This window comes from Budorcas taxicolor, chromosome 25 (assembly GCF_023091745.1).
Source record: "Budorcas taxicolor isolate Tak-1 chromosome 25, Takin1.1, whole genome shotgun sequence".
Classification (NCBI taxonomy): domain Eukaryota; kingdom Metazoa; phylum Chordata; class Mammalia; order Artiodactyla; family Bovidae; genus Budorcas; species Budorcas taxicolor.
Window position 1 is genome coordinate 5,753,162 of NC_068934.1, and position 6,249 is coordinate 5,759,410.

The following is a 6,249-nucleotide window of genomic DNA, read 5'->3' on the forward strand; positions in this document are numbered from 1 at the left end:
TCCAACACCACAGTTCAAAAGTATCAATTCTTTGGTGCTCAGCTTTTTCTATCGTTCAAGTCTCACATTCATACATGACTACAGGAAAAAACATAGCTTTGACTAGATGGACTTTTGTTGGCAAAGTAATGTCTCTGATTTTCAATATGCTGTCTAGGTTGGTCACAGCTTTTCTTCCAAGGAGTAAGCATCTTTTAATTTCATGTCTGTGGTCACCATCTGCAGTGATTTTGGAGACCAAAAAAATAAAGTCTGTCACTGTTTACATTGTTTCCCCATCTATTTGCCATGAAGTGATGGGACTGGATGATCTTAGTTTTCTGAATGTTGAGTTTAAGCCGGCTTTTTCACTATCCTCTTTCACTTTCACCAACAGGCATGATTCTCACCTTTCATTTCAGGAAGCTGCTAAAACTAACAAGGGCACCACCTGAGGTAGGAATCTAAAAAATAAAAACAAATCATGGAGAATTTATTATAAGAAAAAGTACTTTCAAATTTTGATAGAATTTAATAAGTTACTTCCATCAAGAATTGCAGTTTATATGAAAATTCAAATATGGGTAGTTATGGTAACACCTGTTTCATGCCCCACCGCACACTCTCTGGCCCATCATTGTATTCTAGTCTTTGTGGATGCAACTTAATGTTTTCTTTCATCAGAAAGAAAATCACGTTTCATTCTCTAACCTCAGATTTCCCTGGTGCTGATATGTAAAATGCCCAGGGGAATCCAGTCACCCCTTCTGATGCTTACCAAACCTGAAAGTGGTAGGAATAAACATGCAAGGGTGCAACCCTGACCAAGTGTCGGTAACAGTATGAAAAGGCAAAATGATAGGATACTGAAAGAGGAACTCCCCAGGTCAGTAGGTGCCCAATATGTTACTGGAGATCAGTGGAGAAATAACTCCAGAAATAATGAAGATGGAGACAAAGCAAAAACAATACACAGTTGTGGATGTGACTGGTGATAGAAGCAAGATCCGATGCTGTAAAGAGCAATATTGCATAGGAACCTGGAATGTTAGGTCCATGAATCAAGGCAAATTGGAAGTGGTCAAACAGGAGATGGCAAGAGTACATCAACATTCTAGGAATCAGTGAACTAAAATGGACTGGAATGGGTGAATTTAACTCAGATGACCATTATATCTACTATTGCAGGCAGGAATCCCTCAGAAGAAATGGAGTAACCATCATGGTCAACAAAGTAGTCAGAAATGCAGTTCAGTTCAGTTCAGTTGCTCAGTCGTGTCCGACTCTTTGCGACCCCATGAATCACAGCATGCCAGGCCTCCCTGTCCATCACCAACTCCTGGAGTTCATTCAGATTCACGTCCATCGAGTCAGTGATGCCATCCAGCCATCTCATCCTCTGTCGTCCCCTTCTCCTCCTGCCCCCAGTCCCTCCCAGCATCAAAGTTTTTTCCAATGAGTCACCTAGCAGTACTTGGATGCAATCTCAAAAACAACAGAATGATCTCTGTTCATTTCCAAGACAAACCATTCAATATCACAGCAATCCAAGCCTATGCTCCAATCAGTAATGCTGAAGAAGCTGAAGTTGAACTGTTCTATGAAGACCTAGAAGGCCTTTTAGAACCAACACCCCCAAAAGATATCCTTTTCATTATAGGGGACTGAAATGCAAAAGTAGGAAGTCAAGAAACACCTGTAGTAACAGGCAAATTTAGCCTTGGAATACGGAATGAAGCAGGGCAAAGGCTAAGAGAGTTTTGCCAAGAGAACGCACTGGTCATAGCAAACACTCTCTTCCAACAACACAAGAGAAGAATCTACACATGAACATCACCAGATGATCAACACTGAAATCAGACTGATTATATTCTTTGCACCCAAAGATGGAGAAGCCCTATCCAGTCAGCAAAAACAAGACTGGGAGCTGACTGTGGCTCAGACTGAAAGTGAAGTCACTCAGTCGTGCCTGACTCTTTGCGACCCCATGGACACTACCCTGCATCAAGCTCCTCTGTCCATGGGATTTTCCAATAAGAGTACTGGAGTGGGTTGCCATTTCCTTCTCCAGGGAATCTTCCCCGCCCAGGGATTGAATCCAGGTCTCCCGCATTGTACACAGACGCTTTACTGTCTGAGCCACCAGGGAAGTCCAATTCAGACGTAAATTGAAGAAAGTAGGGAAAACCACTCCAATACTCTTGCCTGGAAAATCACATGGAGAGAGGAGCCTGGTGGGCTGCAGTCCATGGGGTTGCTAAGAGTAGGACACGACTGAGCGACTTCACTTTCACTTTTCACTTTCATGCATTGGAGAAGGAAATGGCAACCCACTCCAGTGTTCTTGCCTGGAGAATCCCAGGGATGGGGGAGCCTGGTGGGCCTCTGTCTATATGGTTGCACATAGTCGGACACAACTGAAACGACTTAGCAGCAGCAGCACAAGCAGCAGGGAAAACAACTAGACCATTCAGGTATGACCTAAATCAAATCCCTTATGATTATACAGTGGAAGTGAGAAATAGATTTAAGGGCCTAGATCTGATAGACAGAGTGCCTGATGAACTATAGACTGAGGTTCATGACATTGTACAGGACACAGGGATCAAGACCATCCCCACGGAAAAGAAATGCAAAAAAGCAAAATGGCTGCCTGAGGAGGGCTTACAAATAGCTGTGAAAAGAAGAGAAGTGAAAAGCAAAGGAGAAAAGGAAAGATATAAGCATCTGAATGCAGAGTTCCAAAGAATAGCAAGAAGAGATAAGAAAGCCTTCCTCAGAGATCAATGCAAAGAAATAGAGGTAAACAACAGAATGGGTAAGACAGAGATCTCTTCAAGAAAATTAGAGATACCAAGGGAACATTTCATGCAAAGATGGGCTTGATAAAGGACAGAAATGATATGGACCTAACAGAAGCAGAAGATATTAAGAGGGGGTGCCAAGAATACACGGAAGAACTGTACAAAAAAGGTATTCACGACCAAGATAATCACGATGGTGTGATCACTTACCTAGAGCCAGACATCCTGGAATGTGAAGTCAAGTGGGCCTTAGAAAGCATCACTACGAACAAAGCTAGTGGAGGTGATGGAATTCCAGTTGAGCTGTTTCAAATCCTGAAAGATGATGCTCTGAAAGTGCTGCACTCAATCTGCCAGCAAATTTGGAAAACTCAGCAGTGGCCACAGGACTGGAAAAGGTCTGTTTTCATTCCAATCCCAAAAAAAAGGCAATGCCAAAGAATGCTCAAACTATGGCACAATTGCACTCTTCTCACATGCTAGTAAAGTAATGCTCAAAATTCTCCAAGCCAGGCTTCAGCAATACCTGAACCGTGAACTTACAGATGTTCAAGCTGGTTTTAGAAAAGGCAGAGGAACCAGAAATCAAATTGCCAACATCCGTGGGATCATGGAAAAAGCAAGAGAGTTCCAGAAAAACATTTACTTCTGCTTTATTGACTATGCCGAAGCCTTTACTGTGTGGTCAAAATAAACCGTGGAAAATTCTGAAAGAGATGGGAATACCAGACCATCTGACCAGCCTCTTGAGAAGCCTATATGCAGGTCAGGAAGCAACAGTTAGAACTGGACATGAACAGACTGGTTCCAAATAGGAGAAGGAGTATGTCAAGGCTGTATACTGTCACCTTGCTTATTTAACTTATATGCAGAGTACATCATGAGAAACGCTGGACTGGAGGAAGCACAAGCTGGAATCATAATTGCCAGGTGAAATATCAATAACCTCAGATATGCAGATGACACCACCCTTATGGCAGAAAGTGAAAAGCTAAAAAGTCTCTTGATGAAAGTGAAAGAGGAGAAAGAAAAAGTTGGCTTAAAGCTCAACATTCAGAAAACGAAGGTCATGGCATCTGGTCCCATCACTTCATGGGAAATAGATGGGGAAACAGTGGAAACAGTGTCAGACTTTATTTTGGGGGGCTCCAAAATCACTGCAGATGAAATTAAAATATGCTTACTCCTTGGAAGAAAAGTTATGACCAACCTAGATAGTATATTCAAAAGCAGAGACATTACTTTGCCGACTAAGGTCTGTCTAGTCAAGGCTATGGTTTTTCCTGTGGTTATGTATGGATGTGAGAGTTGGACTGTGAAGAAGGCTGAGCACTGAAGAATTGATGCATTTGAACTGTGGTGTTGGAAAAGCCTCTTGGGAGTCCCTTGGACTGCAAGGAGATCCAACCAGTCCATCCTAAAGGAGATCAGCCCTGGGTGTTCTTTGGAAGGAATGATGCTGAAGCTGAAACTCTAGTACTTTGGCCACCTCATGCGAAGAGTTGACTCATTGGAAAAGACTCTGATGCTGGGAGGGGTTGGGGGCAGGAGGAGAAGGGGACGACAGAGGATGAGATGGCTGGATGGCATCACGGACTCGATGGCCAGGAGTTTGAGTGAACTCCGGGAGTTGGTGATGGACAGAGAGGCCTGGTGTGCTGCGATTCATGAGGTCGCAAAGAATCGGACACAACTGATAGATTGAAATGAACTGAACTGAACTGCAGTTCAAATAACTCACACTAAGAGTATAAACATAAAGTTATCATATTTAAAATATGAAATTATCATTTCTAGTTTCTCAATATTTATATTTTGTTCCCTCCTTTTTTTGGTAGGAATGATTTCAACATATTTTTGTTTCTAATCTTTGTTGTTGTTTTTCTTTAATTGCAATTTTCAAAAGCCTTCAAAAGCTGAAGGGTTTTGAGGAATCCACATTTAAAAACTATTTCAGTTAAAGATGTTCAGCCTCTTTTGAAAAATGTAACCAAATTTTGGAAGAATCATTTACAAAATATGCAATATTATACGGTATTTATACTGGTTTACAGAGTAATAATTAATAACATTTCTAAAAATGTGATTGATGCAGGGAATTAAAAAGAGAAACTGATATTATGATAAGGCTGGTCTTTTTTTTAATTCAACATAGGCTTCATTACAAAAAAAGAATTCAATTATTCCATGTAAGAAAATTTGCAAATTATGAGTTTTCTAATGTAATTAGTACACCATCACAGCTTAAGTAAATAAAATTGTACATGCACAATCACTAAGCCCAAATACATTTGTGCCTCATAAATTCCTGAACTTGATAAAAACAGTGTTTGTCTCATGATGTTGTGCTCCAACAAAACTGGTATTCATATTGTCACCCTCTAATCTATTATATAAAATTTATGCATGCATGGATGCATGCTAAGTCGCTTCAGTCGTGTTGACTCTGGGCAACCTTACGGACAGCAGCCCACCAGGCTCCTTCATCCACAGGATTCTCTTGGCAAGAACACTGGACTGGGTTGCCATTTCCTTCTCCAGTATAAAATGCATATGCTATATTTAAAAGCTAGGTTATCATTGCAAATTTCAAGTTTCTAAACACCTAGAGCTCATATTCTTGTGATATGAAAATGTATATATAACCACAACTTCAGGTTATTTAGTAAAATAGTAGAATAACACCACATAATTTGTAAAATGGAGCTAAAATATGTGAATGCAAATCTGCAGCCTTGAATTATTTCATCAGTGAACAAGGAGGAAAAACGAAATTAAGGCTTTTATCCTAACAAAAAATAAATTAAGGAAAACAGATGAAATAACACATGAAACAGAGAAGATAATAATAGAATGGAATAGAAAACCTAAAAATAACCCAGAGTAGGTATACCTGTGTTTTCATAAACAGTATTATGGGAGTAGTTGACTTAATGATCCTAGGTATAAAAACACTGGGAAAAAAATAACACCAAGAAAATTATACAAACATTTGACTGCATATTTTATGTATAAAATATACATAAAACTAAATATTGCTCCATGTATCAAAACACGATAAATAAGAAAGGCCAACTATGAATAAAAATGTTTATTTTTATATTTTAAAATTATACAAAATTCTCTTTACAACTAAATAAAAATCTTTAGTTTTCCATAGAAAATGATTAAATATGAGTAGTGAATTCACAAAATACAAAGAAAAAAATTATTAATAGTTACAGTACTTAATGAAGGATGCTGTGAATTTAGGACTTTCATGTACTGATGTTGGGAGTGTAAATTTGTATAATCTACCTAGAAAGTAACATAGCTGTATATTTCATCTTAAATATGTTCATATTGTATTGCTAGAAATTCCAGTTTCAAGAAACTAGTCTGAGAAAAAAGGAGATGTAAATATTTGTATATAAGGATGCTAATCATATTATTATATTATTATATTATGCCAAAGCCTTTGACTGTG